At 39.0% G+C, this 14,597-nt stretch overlaps 1 protein-coding gene across 1 annotated transcript in view; it reads right to left on the bottom strand.

Annotated features, from left to right (window-relative positions):
* Positions 1-752: 752 nt before the first annotated feature.
* LOC112849965 (uncharacterized) overlaps positions 753-14,597 on the bottom strand; it is a 566,245-nt gene continuing 552,400 nt past the window's right edge. Inside the window, exon 7 of the transcript XR_015255789.1 lies at positions 753-1,340. The gene's annotated coding sequence lies outside the window, so the exon portion shown is untranslated. The remainder of the gene's footprint in view (positions 1,341-14,597) is intronic.

The following is a 14,597-nucleotide window of genomic DNA, read 5'->3' as shown; positions in this document are numbered from 1 at the left end:
CCTGTCCTTCTATTTTCACATCCTTGCTTCAAAAGTGATATATTCTTGCAATATGGCCATCCTTCCTCAAGATCATTGTGACTGCCCATAAATGTGCTTACGTTTGCTCTTGTATTTTGACGTGGCTGCTTCTGGAAATCCTCCAGTGACTGGTGTCATAACAGAAATGGGCATTTCTCGCTTTTGTAAGACCAAGTGCAAAGAGTGGCACTGATCCTTACTAGCACTGCAATGTTACTGTGCTTCTGGAGACACAGTATGATTAGCAACAGACATAAAAATATTTTCTGGTCATTTATATGTATAAACTATAAAGTTGAGAATGATAATTCACCACATCCTTTCCTTACATTACCTCATGTGATTTTTCACAAAATTGAATAAAATAGACAAAACAGAAGTACATGTTCTCTGCTGAAGGCTCTTCATGTCTTATCTATATCTAGTAATAAAATTACACATCCATAAGTTAATAACTACTGCATAAAAACAAGCTAGATATGTATAATCTACTTGTAGAAGAATACTTTGCAAGGTCTACAAATAGGTAACCCTTTCATATTATATTTCTTGGTATTTGTAGTACTAATTCATGCTTTATTTCACGTTGCTTATTTAAACAGAGCCAGAAATTTGACATCAGAGGAATGATTGATGACACAGAGAAGTAAAATGCCATCTGATGGGTTTAAGGAAGAAATCAAAGGTAGAACCATAGCTTGGAGGCAGTAAGTTTTCTTGCGGCCCCCAAAATAAGCTTCTCCATGTTTAAGACTATACTCTGAATAAATTTCCTTTATATGGTTAAATGATTCTGTGAATGTAATCACCAAATATGAACAGACCGAAAAACAATATTAAGATGCAGACGGTACTCAGACATGGTAAGATTAATTATTAGTTGCCTGATTATATTTAGTAACTGCAGTCATGCCCCAGCAATCCAGCCCTCCGCTAAACGTCAGACTCTTTTCGGCAACACATGCACACTCCAGCTGCACAGCAAAGGTGAGTCTCAGCAGTTTACAATTTCTGCATTGCGGCTTTGACTCTATTTCTCCTTACTCTCTCCAAAAATAGTAAGATTTAAATACTGGCATTTGAAAAGTCATCCTGAGGTGATAAAAATAGTTGCTCTTAAAAAAAAGGCAGAAAGAGATCTATGGAAATATTGCAGAGATGATGAAGGGAAAGAAGATACAGGAGACAGAAGTTGGGGGTGGGAGGAACTGAGGAGACATTACCCTGGGAATGAAGGCAGGATCTTCCTGGGGAAGGGCCACCGTTGCTCTTTTTTAACTCTTGTCTCAGAAGTCGCTGTTTGACTCCAAAATGCGCTCCTGTAAGGATTAAAATTATTTTATAAGAAGCTTATTTTTAATTAAACATATTATGTGTAAATTAGAAAAGTTTTCAATTACGGAAGTGAAGAAAGCAAAAGGTTACAATTTCCCACCTCAGAAATATAGTAGCATAACTATTTTATTTTATACCACATAAATCTCTCTCCTTTTGCCATTGTAGGTCTCTCTGCGTATTTTTGCAGCCAGTGTCTCTGAGTACTTACACACACACACACACACACACACACACACACACACACACGTGCACGCGCACACTCACACATACATTTGTTCCAGAATCATTGAAAAACAATGTTAGTCTATACTACCAAACTCAACCTTGAGGATTCTCAGGAGGGATTTACACCTCACTACAACTATCTTCCCTTCCTGAAAGTTTTTCTTATGCATGTAACTCCCCAACAATTGCACTCTTTAGGGCAGTTCCCCAAATCGCTTCCCTCTCCTTAGCTTCTTCACCTCACCCACCCTAAAATCTCCTTGCTTCAGCTTCTTTAAACTGCAACTTCTTGTTTTGTTTTTCTTTTTTTGCCCTTATTTTGCCATGAAGTTTGTATCATTTAAAAAATATCAGCTGGGTAGCTTTTCCTCTTTCCAATTCCCTAAACCAGTTAACATGCGCTAAGATCTCATGAGGTCCATGGTGGAATTGTTTCACCGCTATTTATTTAAATTTGACTCTCTATCTGGGTATATATACATAATGATTATAGGATTATAGGAACAATAATTTTGCATTACAGAAAACTGGAAAACATAGAGAAACAAACATTTAGAAGTAAATATTATATATACTCACTACACAGCTGCAACCACCATTAATATCTTAATGCACATCCTTTCAAATCTTTCTCTGTATATGTATGTGTGTGTGCACTACCACAATGGGATGCATTTCATAATGTTATGTGACCCACTTCTTTTAATCAAGAATTTTCACCACAGTTTTTCTCATCTAATGTAACACCCAATAATTATTCAGATTTTCAAAAATGACCCCCCAAATAACTTCTGATATTCAAACCCATTTCTACTCTGTGCCACACACTGCGTCTGATTATGTCCTTTATGTGTTGTCCAATCTTACATAACAGAACCCTTCTTCACTGTTTGGTTGAAATTACCAGGCCCAAATATTCCACTTTCTGGAGTTGTCTGGTTATTTCATTGTGATATAATTTATTTTCTCATTATTTTCTTTATTTCATATAAAGTATAAGTCATATCTTAAAGCTTGGTGATAAAATATTTAATTTGAAAATTTTTAGGTACACTAGATGCTGTTCTATGCCAGATGTTCCATTGATCCCACTATCCATGATGCTAAATTTGACCCCCTGCTTAAATAATGAAATTCTGAACATAATTCAGGTTTCTTGGGAATATCAAACATCCAGTTCTCCCTCAGTCATATACCTAATGATTTTAATATCAATTGTTAATTGTTGCCTGACTCAATATTTTCACCAGGGTTTGTCAAATTTTTGCTTCTAGCATATTATTCCTTCTTTGTTTATTAGTTGTCTTTTTTTAAGTTAGCCTTGCCCCTCGATAACAGAGCTGTTCAGTTGTGTTCTATTTATCACACTGCTGATTGAATTCACTTATATCAATAGCCAGAGGATTTTCATAGATTTTATAGGACAGTTTAGGGTAAAGGATATCCTTTTATTTGTTTGTTAGTTGCAAATAACACTGAAATAACTCAGAAAAAAATAAGAGGCACATATGTATACATGCACATATATTATCATATACATATATGTGAAGAAAAAATGATATTGAAATGGGTCAAAATATTAACATGTGAATCTGGGTAAAGGTATCTGAGACTTCTTTAAACAGTTTTGAAACTTTTTCATTCATTTGAAATTACATCTAAGTAAAAGTTACATTTCAGAAAACTAATAAACCCAAGAAAATCGTAGCAATAAGCAAATGAATTAAACATAATAATATTTTATCAAGTGAAATGGGAAAATAAATAACAATCTATTTTCTTTGAGCATTAGAAAAGAAACATTTTCTTAATGTGCATTGGAAATTTAAATTGATAATACTTTGTAGGTAGTTGGTCATATATGTCTTAGCCATAAACTGTAAATTACTCTTGAACAATTCGGATTTAGGTAATTATTCCATGAAAAACAATAGATGTATAAAGATATTTGCAATTATTATGTCCATTTTTATATTACTATCCATGATAAATTTAAAACAATCTATCTTTACAATGAAAATGAGTTAGTAACATTATAGTAAAACCATAAAACCAGTTAAAATACAGGCAATAAAATTAAGCTGAAAAGAAATATATGATAGCAGTTATATGAAAGCCTACTACAAAATATTATATTTGACACATTTCCAAGTTAGCGTAAAGTTAAAGATATAATTGCACATGAGTAGATAGGAGGAAAAAGATAAACTGTACATATGATAGACTAGCAATTTCCTGAGGAACCCAACCCTGGAACCCTGCCTCTTACAGTGTGGTCTGTGAACTTCCCTAGTCAACCCCACAGAGGAGGCTAGTTTAGAAGATCCCACCACTGATCTTCTAAAGCCAAAGGCCAAGGATGTGGTCCAGGAATCTGGATCTTCAAAGAGCACTTGGATTGATTCTGTGGCATGTTAATGTACAGTTTTTCTGAAAGTAGAACTCCAAGATGAATCAAATGTTTGGCAAGAGTATATTGAAGCCAGTTCAATAACTTAGATGGTAAACAAGGAAAGGTGCCGCTTCTTTTCCCTTTCGTCATGTTTAGAACAATGAGTTTCTCTTTCTTTGTTTAGGCCCTGTGTGATTTAGTTTCAGAGTGTGTTTCCTTAGAGTCTAGTGTTCTAGACTCTAACCAAATTGTTGGTGCCTACAAATCTCTATCCAGAACTCCTCTATACAAACTACCTGTATACCCATATAAATAGCACAGGGTTACTTCAGACTCCCCTTCATCCAGTCTTCCTTAACTCCAAAAGATCTCTGTTGTAGCTCTGTTGCCACTGCCTGCAGGCACTTCCATATTTGCCACCTCCACACTCTTAAATAATTTTATTGTTTGCAGGGCTAGGCCCACTTCTAAAATTTGTCCAAAAATCTACTTTTAAGCACCTTCCACACCCAGGTATTTGAATGTACAGTCTCTTGGCTCCAGAGACTTGCTCAGATTTATTCTGATTAAGAAGATTTCCTTTTTTTTTTGCCAGAAGGTGGGAACTTTTTTTTTTTTTTTTTTTTTTTTTGAGAGAAAGAGAGAGACAGAGCACCAGTGGGCAAGGGACAGAAGAAATCTTAACCAGACTCCATGTCCAGAGTGGTCTCCATCTCAGCACTGTGAGATCATGACTCTAAGATCATGACCTGAGCTGAAATCAAGAGTCAGACACTTAAGGGACTGAGCCACCCAGGAGCCCCTGGAAACCTATTCTTATTTAAAAGTCTGTGGAGGCTCTCAGAAGATTGCAAAAAAAGTCATTTATTTTGTACTAGTCATATTCAGTTATTCCAATTCTGGGAAAATAAATTAAGAAAATAAGCAAAAGTTACATCTAAATATCCATATGCAAATATGTCAATTGTAATAGCGTTTACATAAAAAATACTAGAAAATAGTTTTATTACCTGCATGATTTTTGTCAAGTTTCTTAAAACTTTCATGGCTAAATTTCCACAGCTGTAAAATAGGGATAATAACTGTCTTATTTAAAAGGTGTTTTTAAATTTTAAATGAGTTAATATATTTAAAGTTCTTGGAACAATGTTTGCAAGCAGTAGTTATTAGCTAAAATTATTATAATAAATATAACAAATGTGCAATAAATTATGGTACTTTCACTATATCACTTGGTCATTAAAATATTTTAATAAAAAATAATATCATGATAAATTTTTAAAAGGAAACAAATTATGATAACCTATTTGACTACTGCTATATATAACTCTATAATTATGTATACATTTTTTAGAATAAAATACATCACATGATTTTTTCCATCTCTGTGATATGTAAAATGTAAAAATATCCTTTCTGTAATCCATATTTTCTTTAGAGAAGGCATTATTCTTGTCAAAAAAACAAAGTATTAATAAAAGATTAGGGCATTTTGTGGCATCAGTATGCCTAAGGAAGACTAACGTGTAATATGGGATTAGGATTCCCCACTCTTTCAAATCTCCTTGAATGCTGCTCTCTAGAAAACAACCAGCTCAGTGGTACCTAAGTTACAATGAAAACCTAAAGGCAAAAAAGCCACCATGATAGACTAACTGAAAATGAGCATAGAGTCAAGACCACAATGGTTGTCTTGCCTGAGCTTCAGCATATGTGGCTGCCAAATCTGAGCAGTGTCCTATGATATTTCAGGAGCATCACTTACAAGGCATACTCAATAGATAACAGCATGAGCCCCGCTTAGGGTGAGCTCAGCCCCCTTTGGGTGAACGGGAGCTCTGCATGGGGTGAATACAAGCTCTGCTTCAGGTGAGCCCTGCTTCTCTCTCTCTCTCTCTCTCTGCTCCTCCTGGGATTCTCTCCCTCTCTCTGTCCCTCACTCACTTGTGCCCTCTCTCTCTCAAAAACAAAACAAAACAAAAGCAAAACAAAAAACAACAACAACAACAAAACACAACTCACTGCCTTTGACCTACATGGTTGGCTGGATATATGTAAAAGAAAAAAAAAAAATGATATCACAGAAGTAAAACAGCTGTTGAGCTGTTCTTGGGGTAGGGTCCCCTCCCTAAGGAGAGAAAAAAGAGGAGAGAAAAGAAAAAAAGAAAAAAACTTCAAGGTAACCTGGGTATGCGCCTACGTGACAACATCCCTCATGACCTTGTAAACTGCGACTGCTTAATCAGCCTACATGTTTGTGTGTGTTACCATGTATGGGAGACAAAGAAACAGAAAATGTATTAAAAAAAAAAAAAAAAAAAAAACTATGCCCTGGGACGTTCGGGGCTCAGTTCTTCAGGTGTGAACCTAACTGAGCAGTAATGGCAGGAATAAAGTTGCTTCCGGGAAAGAAAGGCCTCGGTGTCACCACTCTCTGTGCGAGAATCGTGCTACATTACCTGGGGGCTCGTGTCCAGGATTCAGAGATGGTGTGTTTCCACCTCCTTTGCCACAGAGGATATGACCTCAGGGCACTGGGAGAGGCAGCTCACCTGGTGCCAGTGGACCACTTGATCTGCAGGAGACTATCCCTCCTGGCGCACCGGGGTGAGGACCCCGTGTGCACCAACAGAACCTGTGAGGCCCAGGAACCAGCTTAAGGAGCACTGCCTGTCAGACTGGTAAGAATCAGGGTTTGTTTTGGCAGACCTGTCCCTAAGAGACAGAAGGGGAGCCTGATCACCTCCCAGAGTTGCCCTAGTAGTTCCACAAGGGACGAGGAATGAAGCTGCAACTCTAAGGCACTGGGCACTGGGTAGCAGGTTGGAGTCGCCTTGTGACTGTGTGTGGGGACTTGTCTCTCCTTCATTTCCTGGGTCAATGACAATTATAATTAGAGCCAACTGTCTCTGGTTATTCTACCTTAGAAAGGGCACTTTAAGGAATATTCCTAAGCAGCTGCCGAAACTCCCTTTGTTTTGGGGAAATTCCCTATCTTCTCTGGACTGACATGGACTGCCTAATTCCACTAATGGAAAACAAACCAAAACAAAAGAAACCTGGAGTCGGCTCCTCTGTCTGAGTTGACAAGATTTAAAACAGGGGATTCTCTTTCTCTACCTTCTGTTGGCACCTCTCCTCTTCTGCCCTCCCTTCCCCTGCTCCTTTACTGCACCACCTGGGGGGGGGGGGGCAGCCTGCATAACTGGCTCCTCAGTGCCTCAGGCACTGTCAACTCCTCCTCCCACCCTAGAGGTCGTGAAGCAAAGACCACACACTTCAGATTTCCCCACTGATGCCCCAGGTAAAAATAGACAATGGGGAACAAATTGATTAACTTTTAAATGGACGCAGATGGAACATATTTGGTATTTAAGTGGAGTTAAGTTTGTTGGTCTTTATATATCTTTAGAGTTATCAGCATTAAATATATAAAACTTTTTTCTACCTAAGGTTTTCTAAAGGTCAAATAAGCTCTTGTTAACTCTGTTGTAATCTGTTAGCAAAAAGGTGACTTAAAATGATGGTTAATTTTGTCTGTCTCAAAGTTTTCATGGGTAATTGTTAAGACAGCTTTCAAAGTCTTTGGTAACCCAAAATGTTAAATGTTTCCTTGCATGATAAATTAAGACTGAATTCATTGGATATCTAATGAGATAAGAGGCTAAAGCACTAATTACTAGATGTAGGTTTGTGCTTCTGACTTGCTGCAGAGAAACTAATGATATATGGATCTATGGGAAAACATATTTTATGCTTAATGGATTTATAAGTTTGCCATCTAAAAAAATTCTGATGTAGCATAGAGTTCACTATTGGTTGCTACTTAGTTTTCACTGGAGACTTAGGTTTATAAGACTTAAAATTCTGCTAAATGTAGTTAAAATGTAGTTAAAACTGATAAAAATTTAAAAAAGCAACTCTGTACGTAGAAATGTAGGAGATATGAAAGAAATAAGAAATGGAAATATATTTTTGTTGAAGGTAAAAGAAAGTAATTTTGTCCTAAATGAGACTGGTTATTTGGAGAGAAATGGCTTGGGACAAAATCTAAATGCAAAGAAAAGTTGTAGAAGGTTCATGAAGGAAAATCTTTAAAAAGAAGTTTTATGTGTGGTCGGGACAGATTAAGCTTAAAATAAATGGATTTTAAAAGTACACTGGGTTAAGATTAAAATTCCTCCTGATTTGATCCAAAGGCTGCGAAAATGATGGTAATACCCTTGGTGCCAGCCTCCAAATCCTCCACGTTTGTGTTGTTCCTGTTTAGCAGAGTAATGGATGCCTCTGCCATATGAGTGATGAGTGATAAATGAAGGGCTTTTGCTAAGATACATAGGAGTCATTTTACTAAAGTTAGCCTGCTGTATGCCAAAAATGGATATCCACATGGCTGAAACATATTTATGCGGGCATTGTTGAAAAAAGAAGTGAAATAGACCTTGATGTTGGCCCCTTAACCTCCTTCCTCAATGGCCAGTGAGCAATATGTAAGTTACTGTTGGGTCAAAGTAAAATTAGTGCATCCTACGATAGCCAGGAAAGTCTTGCTTGATCACAGTCCATTCCCCCAAGATCCTGCAGGCAGGAAACGGAGGGGTAAGAGAAAAATAGGAAAGACCAGGTCAGCTCTCCGAGATAGGGTCAAGCCAGGTTAAGAATGACTACTCCCAGCACCTCGGGAGACTGACAGGGCTTTTGGCTGCCAGTCGCATAGCCAGCCAGAAACCTCATCTCCTGGCCAACTATAGGAAACTGAGAGAAGAGCCAGCTTTCTTCCTTTTTCCTATAGATGGGTAATTCCCCAACCAAGGCCATTATTCTTTTGGAATGCATTATGACTCATTTTCTTTTGCACAAAGGCTTGGCCCCAATACATATTGGAATAGGGGACCTGGCTGCCAGGGGGAAATTTCACTGACAATACTGTTCCACAATTGGACTTGTTTTGCAAATGTGAAGGGAGAATTCCCCCATGTTCATGGTTTTGGGGCCTTAATAAAAAAAAATCAAGATATATGTAAGCAATGTAAGGTGGATCTTGATTTAATGGCAACCCTTTCTGAAGTCCAGCAATCAGGAGGGGAAACAGTTAAGGACCCCTTACCTGTATCCAAACCAGACCTAGAGAAGGAGGAAGGGAAGGGAAGGGAAGTCTTCCACCTCAGCCTCCTCCTCCTCAGGTCCTGGGTCTATATTTAAAAACAAAACACAATTCTGCGCCCTGCCACCCACCTTACCCAGACCATCCCCGTAATGTAACAAACATGTTTCCCTTACAATAAGCTAAAATGCCAGAAGAAAAACCCTTTACATTACAAGGTTTAAGACAGATAAAAGAAGATCTAGGTAAATTTTCTGATCAGACAAGTATATAAATGCTTTTCAGAATATTATGTATGTTTTTGAGTTGACCTGGAAAGATACAACGCTTTTGTTAAATCAGACTCTTAATGAGACAGATGTTTTGAAAAAATAAATAGTAAATAAATAAGGAAATCTAAGATTTAACCCTTAAATTATGCTAAATTAGCCACTATTTTACAAACACAAAGTGAGAGCCCAAGGGCCTTCCTGGAGAGGTTGTGGGAGGCTGTCATTAAATATATGGCTATCTTCCCTGACACCCCTAAAGCTGAGATGATTTTAAAGGACAAATTTGTCACTCAATCAGCCCTAGATATTCAGAGAAAATGCAAAAATTGGCTGTTGGCCTTGAAGGGACCCTAGAGGAGCTCTTATGAGCTGCCAGTTGGGTATATTACAACCAAGATCAGGAGGAGGAAAAAAAATATACAGAAAAGGAGGCTTAAAAAAAAAAATCTGAGGCCTTAATTGTGGCCTTATGTACTATGTCAGACCAGACTTCCCAAGGTCCTGGCACCAGGTGCCATTTATATGGCCGTTCGGAGCACTAAAATGAGAATGTCCTCAGAGGGGACAACCAAAATGAAAACCCCATAAGCCATGTCCCTTATGTGGAGACAATCACTGGATATCTGAATGCCCTCGGGGACCTCTATCTGTGAAGGTTCCGATAACCAATGTCCCTGGAAAGGGACTAACTGGGGCCTAGGGCTCTTCACTGTGGCTCCCCTAAACCAACTGTCTATCAGAAACCCAGAGCCTCAGGTAACTCTAAATACAGAAGGAAAACTGGTTGATTTCCTTCTTAACACCAGAGCTACCCTTTCTGTCCTCCTTTCCACTCCAGGCCAGCTATCCAAATGCAGCATAACGATTAGAGGCATCTCTGGAAAACTTCTAACTAAATTTTTCTCTCAGCCCCTGGGATGTATATGGGAAAACCTAGTTTTTTTTTTTTTTTTTTTTTTTTTTCTCATTCTTTCCTGATAATGCCAGAGAGCCTTACTCCCTTGCTAGAAATGGACATTGCTACTAACTCCAGGACAGAATAAACAATGATGTGAGTTTTGGGAAATTACTAGATATTTTAGGCTGTAGATACCAGGGTTCAGGAAAATAGTTTGCCTGCCATATCAATTATTAAAGGAGACTCAATCCGACCTACTCTCCCCACCCACCCCCCAAAAAAAACCCAAAAAAACTGGGGTTTGACTCCTAGACACTGTCTCCAGCCCTTGGAATGGTTACAAACATAGGGCAATTATTATTACCAAGCTCACAGGGCTAAAAGATCATTAAAACACAGCATCGAGCCTTTCATTTAGGGAGAGACAAAACTTACCAAATGGCCCAAAGGATGTTTACTGAAAGTAGTATCAGCCTGTGAGGTCAACCACAAACTTGCTCTCCCAGGCAATCAAGAAACTGGAGGCTCTCCAGAAAAGACTGACAATTAGGTTTCAATACTTTTACTAATTGGGTAAAGACCTTCCCCTTCAAGACAGAAAAGGCACAAAAAGTAATAAAAATCCTGCTTTATAAAATAATACCCAGGTTTGGCTTACCTAAAAATTTACCAATTAATAATGGTAAATAGCTGCCTTGACTCTTTCTCTAGGAGAACGCCTTGCTCTTGGAAAAGTTTTACACCTCAAAATAAAGCAAACTGTCAGCCCATACTCAGGAAATCTCTAAATAACACCTCACAAGCATTAGATGCTTTAATTTTTTTTTAAAGTAAGTTAGGACCAAACTCTTAAAAATAGAACCACCATTAATTACTTATTGCTCCTGCTTCTCCATCACCTGGGTTATGAGAGATTCCCTGATATATGTTTACATAGCCAGGGTCTCTCCTAGATTGTTGGACAGGTTTGGAAACTATATACATTATCTTAAGATGCCATCTTGTTGGTCAATATAATCTTTACTTTGTTTTTCTCTTTGTGTCTCCTAACGTTTATGCTCTCTTATGCCTGCCAGCCTTCCTATAAAACCATACTGTGGGCCACTTGACTGACCCTTGGGAAGACTCTAACTGCTATACCCTACATCGCCCCTTATCAGCTTGCAGAAGCCAGAGCAGTCATCATCCCTTTTTCCTAACAGCAGTTACAGGCCCTATTTCAGGGGAGAAATACATAGGGAAAGGGTTAACATTAGGCAGGGAGAGATAAGGGACCTTCAGGGAGGCAGACTGCAACTGCAGGTGGGAGGCTAAAGCAGACGGGGTTCTCCCCTTATAAAATCCTTTATGGGCACCAAGGGCATAAGGCAGGGGGATCTAAGTGAGACAGGGAATCTAACCCTAAGACAACAGATGCGGGCCCTTGGCTTTACCTTAACCACCTTACACCACTGAGTCAGGGAGCAATAACATATGAATCTGACCACAGACACTCACCCCTTTAAACCAGGAGATGCAATATGGATAAAGGAGTGAAACCCTAAACCAAACCCTAAAACCCCTCTGGAGGGGCCCATTCACTGCCATTTTGTCCACCCCTACTGCAGTAAAGGTGGCCAAAGTGGGTCCCTGGATTCACAACAGCAGAGTGAAGCTGCCCTCTCGAAACTGGGAGTGTATTCCTGATTCATCAACGCTGTGCAAGCTGACCATAGGAAGAAGCGATCTGCAACTCCCCAGGCTCCAACAGACTGGAGTCCTGCTAATCTACGTACGGCAAAAGCTTGAGGAATCCACGATCTGGCGAAACGAAAGACTGTCCTTATTTTCTATATCTGTTTCCTTACTCTGATGCATTGTCACGCTTTAGTTCTCACTATTATTGTGATTCTTGCTCTACTCTTTGCCATAAGATAGGCCAAGGCTGCCTGGCCAGCTGGAAATGTGGTGAGAGGTTTCTGTTGACACTCACCTTCCTTTTGTGGAAAGGATATTTCATTGCCACTGACATGGGGCAACAATGGCCATTAGAGCCTAGAAAATTAGATCCCCACAAACCTTATAGTAAAACAAAACACCCCAGGCCTACTACTGGGGTTTGGCTTCTCAAGAGCTCAATTATTGGGAAAAACTGTCTTGAGTAGTGGGGAAAAAGTTCACTGTTGTCTCTTTTAAAAACTTAACATGCCTACGCCAAAGATTTTATAACTCAACTACCCGAAAAACCCAGTTGTCGGGGGGGACCCCAGATCACCTTGAGCCAGATCCCCACCTCTTGTCTAACTTGTCTCATCTCTGAGAGGCCTGAGACAATGTCACAGCCATCAAATGGCAGGTCCAGGTGGACTATACTAGATCTGTGGAAGGACATCCTATATAATACTTCCCTCAGTCTGGTCAGGGTCATATGTGCTGGAAACTATTCATCCATCTTTCTTCCTGCTCCCACTTGCCAGAGGGAAATATTTGGGAGTCCAAGTGTATAGGGACAGGGAGACTCACAGGAAGCAGTGTGCTTTACAAATTGGCAATTAAAAAGATGATAAATGGCCTCCTGAGCATATAATCCAGTATTATGGCCCTGCCAACTGGGCAGAGGATGGGTCCTGGGGCTGCTGCACTCCCATTTACATGCTAAACCACATAATCAGACTGCAAGCAGTTGTAGAAATTATAACCAATGAAACTGCCAGAGCTCTTAACTTACTAGCCACGCGGCAAACCAAAGTGCACAAGGCCATCTATCAAAATCGCTTGGCCTTAGATTACCTGCTTTGCTTCTGAGGGAGGTGTTTGTGGAAAACTTAACCTGAGCAACTGCTGCCTACAGAGAGATGATGAGGGAAAAGTCACAGAGGACATCACAGATCAAATGGGAAAGGTTGCTCAAGTCCCAGTCCAGACTTGGAATGGTTGGAAACCCGGGGAGTTATTTAGAGGATGGTTTTCAACTCTCAGGGGATTCAAAACCTTCGTGGGAATTACCCTTCTAATTTGGGGAGGGTGCTTAATCTTACCCTGCTTAGCTCCCTTGATTGTACAGTCTGTCTCCAGTCTCACTGAGGCCATGATTTAAAAAGGATGGCCATTCATGTAATAATGCTATAAAAATATAAACCTCTAAACCAAGATGATGCTCTTTGACCCAAAATAGAGGGTTTTGAGCATCAAAGGGGGGAATGTGGTAGGGTGCCCTCCCTAAGAGAAAAAAGAGAGAGAAAAGAAAAAAAAATTCAAGGTAACCTGGCTATGTGCCCTCATGACCCTCATGACCTTGTAAACTGAGACTACTTAATATTGTGTGTGTTACCATATATGGGAGACAAAGAAATAGAAAATGTATTTAAAAAAAAAACAAAAAAAACTGTGCCACGGGATGTTCCTTCGGGGCTCAGTTCTTCTGGTATGAACCCAACTGAGCAGTGCTGACAGGAATAAAGTTGCTTCCTGGAAAGAAAAGTCTCTGTGTGAGGACTCTGCGAGATTCCTGCTACATTGTATGTTGAGCCACAATGGAAGAAACCTTCAAATAAAACAGGAGGAAGAAATGCACTGAAATAATGCATCAGATAATGTAGGATAGCTGAGAAATCAAAGAAAACAAACTAAAGGGGCAGTGGCTGAAGATGCTTCACTGAAGTGAAAATACTGAACTGAGGAAAAATTGCCAGGTTTTGTAGTCAGCTGATGCTGCTAGTCAGCCAACGCAAACATGTGTTCAAAATAAAAATCTGCTTGCAACAGATTATTTTATTGTTTGGCTTCTTGTTTACCAGATGAAAATGAAATATGTGTATCCATGTGCTATATTTTACCTGGTGGTGAATGGATAGTAGGAGTGTGCAAAATGCTCTGCCGAATTCGCTAATATCAAAAACATCCCTTGACAATTGCAGGATTTGAGAATAAGTCATGCTGGTCCAGAAAACAGTGCAAAAGAGCTGTGTTGGAGAGAGTTTTGACATTTGCATACCAAATCACATTTATTAAACCAATGAATGCTCTTTCGCTAGAATGACTACATTTTAAACAGAAATGCCATCACTTTACAAAGCATTGCTTAATTGTCAGTGTACTCCCTTTTAAAAAGCCCTCCTTCCTTTTAGATAGACCGTGTATTTTGTAACTTTTTTTGTGACTAGGTAATCATTATATAAACTACATTCTAAATGCATTAGGGATCATTGTGATTGGAAATTTTTTATGTCATAAATACCTCCTGGGTAGCAATTTTTGCAGAAAAGATCATTTTTAAGACCAAAATTGCTGTTATCTTAGAAACGGTTACCGTGACATGACATCAGGCAAATCAAAGTTAAAATTTTGATTCCAACAACTACTAGCGGT

Source organism: Puma concolor, chromosome C2 (assembly GCF_028749965.1).
Source record: "Puma concolor isolate L17-30 chromosome C2, mPumCon1.1.hap2, whole genome shotgun sequence".
NCBI lineage: Eukaryota > Metazoa > Chordata > Mammalia > Carnivora > Felidae > Puma > Puma concolor.
The sequence above is the reverse complement of the archived record's forward strand: the minus strand, read 5'-3'. Positions and strand labels throughout refer to the sequence as shown.